Source organism: Primulina huaijiensis, chromosome 3 (genome assembly GCF_012295235.1).
Source record: "Primulina huaijiensis isolate GDHJ02 chromosome 3, ASM1229523v2, whole genome shotgun sequence".
NCBI lineage: Eukaryota > Viridiplantae > Streptophyta > Magnoliopsida > Lamiales > Gesneriaceae > Primulina > Primulina huaijiensis.
The window spans coordinates 14,864,292-14,876,405 of record NC_133308.1 but is presented as its reverse complement, the minus strand read 5'-3'; the positions used below and the strand labels follow the sequence as shown (position 1 = coordinate 14,876,405).

The following is a 12,114-nucleotide window of genomic DNA, read 5'->3' as shown; positions in this document are numbered from 1 at the left end:
ATGACAAACAATTTCTTGAATACTTTTTAATTGACCACTCTTTTTCATTTCTAATGACTCAATTTTTCTTGCTAAAGATGCAAGTTTAGCTTGAATATCCATATCATCTTTAAGATTACATATACCACCCCCATTTGTTGAATTATTGATTTTAGTTGTTGGTGGTTCTATTGTGCCTATATTATCCCAATTTTGAGCATTTTTTGCTAATGAATCCAAATACTCCATAGCTTCATTTGGGTTTTTATCTTCAAAAGTTCCATTACACATGAATTCTATCATTTGCCTATCTTTAGGTATTAGACCTTCATAAAAGCGAGAAACTATTCTCCATGTTTCAAAACCATGATGTGGGCATGTATTAAGTAATTCTTTATATCTATCCCAACATTGATAAAATATTTCTCCTTGTTTTTGAGAAAAAGTAGTAATTTTTCTTTTAAAAGAGTTTGTTCTATGGGAAGGAAAAAACTTTTTGAGAAATTGTTGTTGCATTTCTTCCCATGATCTTATTGAACTTGATCTCAAATTTTGTAGCCATGTTTTAGCTTTATCTTTTAAAGAAAAAGGGAAAAGCTTTAATCGAAATATATCCATGCTACAATTTTGATCATTATAAGTGTTACAAACTTCCTCAAATTCTCTTAGATGTAAATATGGATTTTCAGAATCGAAGCCATGAAAATTTGGTAAAAGTTGAATAATTTGAGGTTTAAAGTTGAAATTAGATGCATCAGGAGGAAAAACTAAACAAGATGGGGCACTAGTTCTAATAGGGTTCATATGGTGCCTAAGTGTTCTTAATTGATCATGTTCTTGATTATTATTATTATTATTATTATTATTGTTATCATTATCTTGATTATTTGAATTATCATCCATGTTTAAATTATTTTCAGATACTCGAATAAGTCTACCACTTTTTTTTCGACTCCAAATACACATACAAAAAAAACAATACTTATAAATAAAACATAATTAACAAATATAAACTTAATTTATACCTCCCCGGCAACGGCGCCAAAAACTTGCTACTACTTAAATTATAATTCACCCAAGTGTAGGTTGTCTGCAAGTAATATATTTCGTAAGTACGAGATCGATCCACAGAGAGGTTATTTTAAGCTTAAATTTATTAATTTATAGATTACCAAATGCAAGAACGAAGTTTACAAATTATAAATTTTGTCAAGGCTCGAGGATTTATGCTTGGTTTATGCAATATTGTTTAACTAAAAGTAAAACAAAAGAAACCACCATAAATAATGGTTCCAAGAATTTATCCTCTTCCCCTTGACATAATAGATTTAGCTTTCCATGAACTTACTTTTGATCAACACTAAAAACATCACTCATAATTTGGAAAAAGAAAAATATATTGGAACTTAGAATTTTTATACTCACTCACACTATATTTTACAATGAGATAGAATGATTCTCAAGCTAGCACAAGGCCTCTATTTATAGGCCAAATGAGAGAAAGGGTCAAAAATTCTATTAATGCAATGTAGTTGTAATAGTAGTCTTTGTCTCCTCCAACTTCAATTACATGTCCCTTCTTTCAATGCTTTGTTCCACGACTTTAATCACCGAATTTGACTCTGCTCAAAACAGCAAACATGTGGGAAATTGTCTGTAGATGAATTTTGCCACTTGGTTCACCTCATTTGGTTAAATATTGAAATAGTTATGATTTTTTTACTATATGCTGGTCATGGTGAAAGTAAATTTGTCCTCCTTTTGATATTTTCACAATTTGATCATCTTAACCAACTTTTTAGGCAATCATGTCTTCTGCAAAGTTGTAGATAATTTCTCAAGGATTTCAAAAATATTTGAATCACCTCTATTTGAATTTTCTAGCTTGAGTTATCATTATTTTACCAATACGTAGAAAACCTGAAAATAAAACATATTTAGTAAGACATTTAAATATAAATACACAATACTAAAATAACATAATTTTATAATTTTAATGAAACTTAAATTTTAAAATATAAGTTTTAACATATAATAAATTATTAATTTTAAGTTTCATCACCTAAGCGCATCGATATAAATCAAATGTCCAGTGACTTGGCACCTCTGCCAAAGACTCTTTTACAATATCTATCTCATGTTCTATGCTTTTCTATAAATCAATAAAATAAACACCTTCATTCAAAGAATTCAAATATATCAAACAATAACAAGTAAGTATGTGATTTTTGGGAAACTCAAGTTATCTCTTACTCGAGTTATCTCTCCCGGTTTAACATTGATTTATACCTTTATGTTTTCGGTGTTCGGTAGATGAAATCAAGCTCACTCTTGCTCGATAACCTTCCTTTCTTCAACGTATAACTGCTAAGAACCCTCACTCGTTCTTCTATCGATTTCGATGTTGAGTTTTCAAGTTCGACACCGTCGATATTGATCTGTAATAACATTTTCGAGATGTACAATATCAATATACAACTCAAGGCAAGACAATACTCAATCTAGTTACGTTTCGACGGCATAACGTCACAAGTTCAAGATATCCGTCAACTCAAACAACAAGAGCAATGTAGCAATAACTCATAACATCTCATAACCAATAACAAACATAAGCCACAACTGCGAAAATCTGTATAATCTCATTCACATATGCTAGAAAATCAATAACAATTTCATACTGTATTCGTTCTTTGATCCGGTTTCGATTATACGATGACCATAATCTCAAGGACACATAATAACAATCATATCATGATTCCTTCAACATCTGAATTTCAAACCATGCTGGAAATTAACAAAACTTACATCCTTTCGAAGCTCTTGGTGAGAGGAACACGAAACTAAACTTGGATTGAAAATCGGAAGGCCGGATCTTGCAAAATCACAATTCTAAGATGTAAGAAGTTTGAAGCTCTCTACCATGGAGCTCTCTCGGTTCCTGCTATTCTCTTCTTAGGTAAATGGAGAAGGGTTTCATGGTTGAATAAGAGGCAAGACAAGTGGCAAGTTTTTATTTTTTTTCATTCAGCATTGCTCGCGCATATGCACTTTCGATACCGGCGCATATGCGCGAGACTCTCTGTCTCGGCACATAAGTTTTTCCCCAGCTCGCGCATATGCGCGCCCCGTCCCCGCGCATATGCGCGAGGTCTTCCGCCTCGGCAATGGCTACTCATGCATATGCACGCCTCCTCTCCGCGCATATGCGCGAGGCCTTCTGTCCTCACACATAATTCCATGCCTTCTCGTGTCTCCCTCGGCCTTTTCCTTCCATAATCACGTCAAGTCGTCAATTAATTAATCTCGATTTATAATGATAAAATTTCAAGCCTTACAATTCTCCCCTTCTAAGACACGATTTCGTCCCCGAAATAACAGGCAATCAAATCACATCGAAAGAAAAATATATAACAGAAGGTAAATAAGAAACTCACATCAGTGAAACAAGTCCGGAAATTTCTGTCTCAACTTTGATTCAGTCTCCCAAGTAGATTCTTCAATGCCATGATGACTCCACTGATCTTTCACAAGCGGAATAGTCTTCGTTCTGAGCTGCTTTTCTTTACGATAAAGAATCTGAAGTGGCTTTTCAAAATAACTCAGAGTTTCATAGAGTTCAGCCTCATCTGGCTGAAGAACATGAGAAGCATCAGGCATATATTTCCGTAGCATAGACACATGAAAGACATCATGTATTCCAGATAGAGACGAAAGAAGGGCGAGTCGATGTGCACGATCACCTATCTTCTCCAAAATCTCATACGGACCGATATAACGTGGACACAACTTCCCACTTTTGCCAAATCTAGAAACACATCTGAAAGGAGAAATCTTCAGAAATACTCTGTCTCCTACCTCAAATTCTAAATGTCGACGTCGAATATTTTCATATTTGGCCTGTTTATCCTGAGCTGTCTTCATTTTCTGCTGAATCAGCTTTACTTTCTCAGTCATATCTCGAATCATGTCAGGCCCAATCTCAGGTACCTCAGAGATATCATCCCAATAAAGAGGAGATCTGCACTTCTTGCCGTACAATGCTTCAAATGGAGCCATCTCTATACTCGTCTGATAGCTGTTATTGTACGAGAATTCACAAAGTGGTCATGAATCATGCCAACTAGTGCCAAAATCTAGCACTACAGCTCTAAGAATATCCTCTAATGTCTGGATAGTCCTCTTTGATTGTCTTTCTGTCTGAGGATGATATGCAGTACTCAAATGTAATTTTGTACCTAGACCTACTTGCAAACTGTGCCATAAGTGCGAAGTAAATCGAGGATCACGATCTGATACGATAGACTTTGAGACGCCATGTAATCTAACCATTTCCCTGACATAAATCTCTGCCATCTGATCATGTTTGTACATCATTCGATAAGGAATGAAACACACTGATTTGGTCAATCTGTCAATAACGACCCAAATCGCATCATAACCTCGAGAGGATCGTGATAGCTTCGTAACAAAATCTATGGAAATATGGTCTCATTTTCATTCTGGAATAGATAAGCTATGCATTAGACATCCTGATTTCTTCCTTTCTGCTTTCACCTGTTGGCAATTCAAACATTTGGACACAAATTCTGCAATATCTGATTTCATCTGTTTCCACCAAAACCGTTTCTTCAGATCATTGTACATCTTTCTGCCACCAAGATGAATACTAAAACGACTACAGTGTGCTTCTGTCAAAATCTGTTGTCTCAACTCTGAAACATCAGGCAAAACAAGACGATTATTCACATATAACAGATTATCACGAGCCTGATACTCTGATTGATGCCCTGATCTGACCATCATAATCGAATTCTAAATATTCTGATCAACTTTCTGTGCTTCTTTAATTCTTACAATCAGCTCTGGTTCAACTTAAATGGTACAAAGCCTCAGCGGTTTATAATCTGTCTCAAATACTAACCCAGAAATACATCAATCTTCAATCAAATTCGAAACACCAATCGTCGATAGGGATAGAGAACATACCTTTCGCCTCAGTGCATCAGCTGCTGCATTTGATTTCCCTGGGTAGTTTTTGATTTCACAATCAAAATATTTCAGCAAATCAAGCCATCTAAGTTGTCTCATATTCAGTTCTGACTGTGAAAATAAATATTTCAAGCTCTTGTGATCAGAATAAATCTCAAACCTCTCACCATATAGATAGTGTCGTGAGATCTTCAATGCAAACACGATGGCAGCCAATTCAATATCTTGAATCGGGTAGCGAGTCTCATGTGGCTTTAACTGTCTCGAGGCATAAGCAATCACATGTCCCCGCTGCATCAACACACAATCTAGTCCCCTTTGAGAAGCATCACAATAAACAACAAAATCACCAGTACCTGATGGAATAGTCAAAACCGGAGCACTGGTTAATCTCTTCTTCAACTCCAGAAAACTGGATTCACACGCCTCTAACCAAACAAAAGGAGCATTCTTCTGGGTTAGTTGAGTAATCGGCTTAGCAATACTGGAGAAATCTTGGATGAATCGACGATAATAGCCCGCTAAACCCATAAAACTGCGTATCTCTGGCACTGATGTCGGTCTAGGCCAATTGATCACAACCTCAACTTTGCTAGGATCAATAGAAATACCATCTCTCGATACAATGTGCCCCAGAAATACAACTTGTTTCAGCCAAAATTCACATTTCGATAGCTTTGCATACAATTTCTCAGCTGTCAGAGTTTTCAATACAATTCTCAAATGGTCAGCATGATCAGTCAGATTCTTCGAATAAATCAGAATATCATCAATAAAGATAATCAAAAAATCATCAAGATATTTCTGAAATATACGGTTCATCAAACCCAGAAATACAGCTGGAGCATTCGTTAAACCAAACGGCATGACTATAAACTCATAGTGGCCATACATGGTTATGAAAGCTGTTTTCGATATATCAGAATCTCTGACTCTCAACTGACGATATACAGATCTCAGATCGATCTTGGAATAAACAGAAGAACCCTGCAACTGATCAAATAAATCATTAATACGAGGCAAAGGGTATTTATTTTGACCGTCGCCTTGTTCAATTGCCGATAATCAATGCAGAGTCTCATTGAACCGTCTTTCTTTCTGACAAACAGTACTGGAGCGCCCCAAGGAGAAACACTCGGTCTGATGTAACCCTTGGCTAGTAAATCTTCTAGCTGATCTTTAAATTCTTTCAGTTCAATCGGTGCCATTCTGTATGGAGCTTGAGAAATAGGTACTGTACCTGGTATTAGGTCAATGTTGAAATCTATTTCTTGGACTGGAGCCAAACCCGAAATTTCATCTGGAAAGACGTCAGCAAACTCACATACCACTGGCAAATATGCCAATGAAGTCGAGCCTTTCAGTACATCAACTGAATACACAAGGAATCCCTCTGCTCTTTTCTGTAATAATCGAGTCATAGACAAAGCAGATACTAAAAGAATTCAAGCTCTAGAACCCTTACTATAAACTTTCCATTCATCAACCATCTCTGGTCTGAATCTTACAATTTTCTGGAAACAATCTACGGTAGCTCTGTACTTGGTCAGCATATCGATACCAATAATACAGACAAACCGAGTACAATACAATCTATCTCATTACCATCATACTGTAGCATACAATGTCTAACAGAATTCACTGATATAAGACCTCTCCCCAAAGGTGCAGAGACAGATACTATAGTAGATAACGACTCAACAGGCAAAGCATGCATCAATGCAAATCGTTCAGAGATAAAAGTATGGGATGCACCCGTATCTATCAACACATAAGCAGGATAACCACAAAGAGAACAGTTACCTGCAACCACATCATCAGGTGCTTCCTAGGCCTGTTCTTCGGTCAATACAAACATTCTAGCCTTTTGTCTCGGAGGTTGGCTAACAATCTGGCTTCCTCCTGGCCTCGGCTGTGACTGGGTAGATGGTGGCTGGAAAGAGTGAACCTCAGATGTGTTAGAGTAGGTGCCCGTCGAGCCAAGTGTTGGCCGAGTGTTCACAATGAAACTCTATGTATAAGCAATCTTTATTTTAATAATATTTGAAATTATTGTTTTGGCACATCTTTATCTGTATACCCATGCTAGTTGCATAGATAAAGCCCTTGAATATACAAATAGTAGAAAGAATATGAGATGCTCATATGATGAGTATCATGAAACTCATATTTGGAATACTGTATATTCTAAACGGTTCCTAGTCGATTCAGCCGCCGCTAAGAAGGATATAGGCCGCTCGAGCTTGAGACTAGTATCTGCGATGTGAGTACCATGTTTCATTGGTAGGGGACATTGTGATGTCCGAGCATGCAGATAGGTGCTCCTGGTAGAGTGCACTGAACAACCCTCCATTAAAGGACTTTCCAAGTGGTTCTCACTTATCGAGTGGAAAAGTCCTAGTTTATGGTTGTACACCATTAGTCCTTATGACCCGGGACAACATTGAGACTCTATGTGCTAGAATTACACTTTGACTTGTTTACCGACTCTCATGGGGTCATCAGGTGGCAAGGTTGGGTGTTCTGTCGAAACATATAGGAGTCGATGCATTGTAGTCGGGGATTCACCGCTTACCTACGGGTATGGATATCCTATGTGTTTTTCATGTATATGTAGTTTGAAATCTCTGATCAGAGTATGGTGGTAATTATGAAAGGGGTTTCATAGATTACACCATCGATGCAACTACGACATGACACATAGTATCGATTCATTGACAACTCTCGATAAACCAATGGTTGTCGAATCGGTCGGGATATATGAGTTGAAGGGACCGTACTGTACGCTAACCATAATTGAATGGTTCTTGCAGGCACTATCATTTGATACCTAGGGAATCATGTAAGCGATGCTGCTAGGCGTTTAACATGATTGGTTGGGTACTATCAGACTTGAGTTCTGACGTTCTTATTATCAAGGAGTTGATAAATAAGAATGGAGCAATTGGGGTATGCTCATATAAGGACATGTTTAGTCCGAATCACATGGAGATGTGAACCCACGGCTAGTTGTATCAATGAACCATTGAGGGCCACACAAGTACTAGCTTTCTAGATCCCGTTGAGAAGTAAAATAGTTCAATGTGTTGAACGGCTTATAAAGGAGTTTATAAGCGTAAGGAAAATTAGAAGTATGACTTCTATAAAGGAGAAAATAGTTCAATGTGTTGAACGGCTTATAAATGAGTTTATAGGCGTAAGGAAAAATAGAAGTATGACTTCTATGAGAGAAATATAAATTTTATTTTTGGAAGTGTTCCTAAATTAAAAGTTTGGCCAAGTGAATAATGTATTTGAAAATTGTGATTTTCATAAACATTATTATGGACTAAATTAAATTAATTCAAGTGTTGAATTAATTAAACACTAGTGGACCTAGTAGAGTCCAAATAATTAAATTAATTCAAGTGTTGGATTAATCAAATCATATTGAGTCTTGTAGAGCTCAATTAAAATAATTATTTAACTAGTGGGACTTGGGTAAATTCAAGTAATGTTTAATTAGTCTCAAATATGTTTGAGATAATTAAAATTAAGTCCATGGATTTTTAATTGTTAAAAATCAAATAACAAAGCATGCTTGAGAGGTGGAAGGTTGTGGATTACTTTTTATTAAAATAATACAAGGCATGCACCTTTTGCTTTTTGCTTTTCTCACAACCAAGACAAGAAAATTAAATTATTCTCCCCTCCACTCCAAGATGCAATGGCCGAAAATTTCATGGGTTCTCTCCTCCATTTTTCTCTCATTTTTCTTCTTCAAGTGTTGAGGAAAGAAAACAATTCTCATTGAAAAATCCTCTTAGTTTTCTAGTGCAAATTAAGAGGGGATCTACCTAGTTGGTGGTGGGCTTAATAGTTGAGCAAGGAGTGCTCAAAGGAAGCTTGAAGATACTTTCTACCATTGAAGAGCTAAGGTGTTTACACCTTAGTTGGAGCCATTACATCAATCTTTGAGATTGATAGGTACATTTCTTAACACACTATGAATGTCATTTTGTGTTTTTGTATTTGCTACACACTATTTACTTGGTGGCCGAAATTTTTACAAAAAAATTTGATTTTTAAACTTCCGTTGCGCTTCCGGTCACCGTAACCGATCCCCTTTCAAGATGATCGTCTAGCCACTGATCCAGATGATTCTGCTCCTTGGGATCTTTCTGAACCTCGTTGTGGACAGACTCTGGCAAAGTGTCCCGGCTGTCGACAGATGTTGCAAATACAAAGAACTCTTTGGCATTACTCTGTTGGATGTCTTCCTACACATGTTCTGCAATAGACCCCTGCATAACTCTAGCCAGAACCGGTCTGTCGTGAACCACTAGAGCTAGATGAGCTACTTCCAGACTTCTTAAACTGTTTCCATCGAGCTTTCAGATTATCTTTCTTCCCACTGCTGCTACCACCATTATCAAATCTGGGAGGAGGTTGCGGGAACTGAGCTGGAGGTTGCTGGAACTGAGTCTGAGCAACATACGAAGTTTCTCGCTGTTTGATCAAGCCTGCTTCAGCTCCCTTTGCTCTGTTCAAAGCATCATCAAAATTATTTGGTCGCCACGTATTTACCAGTGTAAAAATCTCAGGATTCAATCCATTGATGAACTGATCAGCTAAAGCTTCATCATTCTCAGCCACATGAGGAGCAAAACGGAGCAAGGTAGAGAATTTGGCCACATATTCTTCGATGTTCAGATGACCTTGTTTCAAGTTAACAAACTCTGCACCCTTGTTCTTTCGGTACGATACTGGGAAAAATCGTTGATAAAATTCAGCTTTGAAGATCTTCCACGTAATCACCGTACCTCGCTGTTCCACAACTCTCTTTGTTGTGAGCCACCAACTCTTCGCAACATCATGTAACTGGTGCCCAATCAGTTTGACTCTCCGCTCATCTGTATAATCAAGCGAATCAAACAACATTTTAAGATCATCGAGCCAGCTCTTGCAGTCGATAGAATTCTCAGTGCCTTTCAAAGGTTTGAATAATTGAAATCTCTTTAACAGTGTTTCCATGGGTGTCGCTGTAACATCCATCGGATTATTGGAGGTACTACCGTGTTCTGGGGCTCTTCGAGGAGCCATATCTGATTATCAAAATGGTTAGTAATCAAATCTAACAAGTCTGTCTCAGTCCTATTCTGATCATCATACCTCTAATCAAGAATCGATTCTGATTCATTCTCCAATAGTACATGTTTCCAATCAAATCATATAATTAGGTAAACATGTATTTTCTAAAGCAATAAAACATTCTTTCATACTAGCACATAAAATATGCAAATCAAAATTACTATACACCATATGCTAGCACTCTAGAAGCAAGAAAGAAGACTCAATCTACCCCACTCACTCTCTTCTATTACAGTCTAAGGGACCTACAGCTCTGATAACACCTGTTGTGGGGACCCGGACGCTAACTCATTTTTTTCAATCATCATTGGGATTAAGTGGATCAATTACATAATCTAGGTCGAATTTTTTTTAAAAGGCGAGCACATCATACACAAGTGTTGAGAAGACTACAACAAGTTATACTCTAATTTATTCAAATTACAAGATCAAGTGCAATATCTACAACAAGATCCAAGATATAAAACTTGTTCAACTAAAGTCATACAACTAGTGTTTATTAATCACAATCACATGTCTAGTGATAAACAACCAATTTTTGTCTTCCAATTAAGCCCGGATCACCACTCTAAGTTCACTCGTTCAAGCTCTTCTCGACCCCGATCCTGTCCCACCTGTTGTCATGCACACATACAAACATAACAACAGCCGGATACTCCGGTGAGAAACATATTTCCCAGTATAAACAATGTATACATGCATTTAATATAATCATATACAAAGCATATAAACAAAAACATAAATCGATACCAATCTGTAATTCAAACTCTTTAATTCTTACTCTTTGACTAGACTCTTATCTAGTCTAGGGATCCCGGTTTGAATAAGAACGTAACAAGTCTCCCACCTACTCTCCCATTCGAGGTGGCGGTACGTTCCTATTCCCGGACTTCGGTCCACAATATCGAGTCTCTACAATAGGAGACGATCTTCTCCTAAGCGTGTAACGACCCATTACAGGCCCAGTGGACCCCCCATACGGCCCACTGCCCCAATCGACCCAAGGCTATCCCGATCTTGGGCTCTGCTCTATGGGCCTTGGCCCATCTATGGAACTCTTCCCTCACGGGCTTTCCATAGGCGTCGTATGGGTTACTCATAGAACTCTTCAGCCCATGCACTGGAGTCTGTGCCTTCCCACGATCGAACCTAAGACCACATGGATATATAGGTACTTAGCACAAGCCTGGTACCAATTGAGCCCGTATGGGCGGACCACTGGGCCTGTAATGCGTCGTTACAATAAAAGAAGTCTGTTATTGTAACGACCCATTATAGGCCCAGTGGACTGCCCATACAGCCCACTGCCCGACCGACCCAAGGCTATACCGATCTTGGGCTTAGATCCCCTCCCGGGCTTTTCATAGGCGTCGTACGGGCTACTCATAGGACTCTCCACACCAGGTTGGTGGAGTGATACCTCCCCAAGTCTCGAACCCATGACCTCCTGGCTTAAGTACATAGTTCAAAGAGACTTGGTACCAATTGAGCTAGTGTAACGCTCTGACCCGATTTCATAAAATACCAGCGGAAATTAAAATTTTCTTTGAAGGGAGGAAGGATTTAAAATACATTACAATATATAAACAAAAGTTAATACATGATCAATCAAATGAGGCAACAAAATACAAAACATCATTTTTGTGATCATGTCAAAATACTTGCAAAATAGTCTTCTTCCTTCCCTCTCTTATGCATATGACCCATGCTCCAATCAACGTCCCGGCCCGTCACTCTTAACTGCATCACATGAATAACTGAAATGAGTATGAAACTCAACAAGTGGAACTCTTACATAGCAATGTACATATACCATACTCTGTAAAACGTGGCTTTGAAAACATTAAATACCATCAACTCTGAAACACGAATATCATAGAATGAATAACAATAACGATGATATTTCTCTTTTCTCTGTTGGATTGATATCTATATAGTATCTCTGTCTCTGTGCCTCTATCCCATCGATATGAATCGATAACTCTGAGGGATATAAGCCTATGGTCGTTGATCAAC

At 37.7% G+C, this 12,114-nt stretch overlaps 1 non-coding gene across 1 annotated transcript; it reads left to right on the top strand.

Annotated features, from left to right (window-relative positions):
* The first annotated feature begins 340 nt into the window (after positions 1 to 340).
* Positions 341 to 451, top strand: LOC140974667 (small nucleolar RNA R71). The gene has a single exon (XR_012174825.1). It is a non-coding gene; the product is annotated as a small nucleolar RNA R71 (small nucleolar RNA).
* Positions 452 to 12,114: the final 11,663 nt, after the last annotated feature.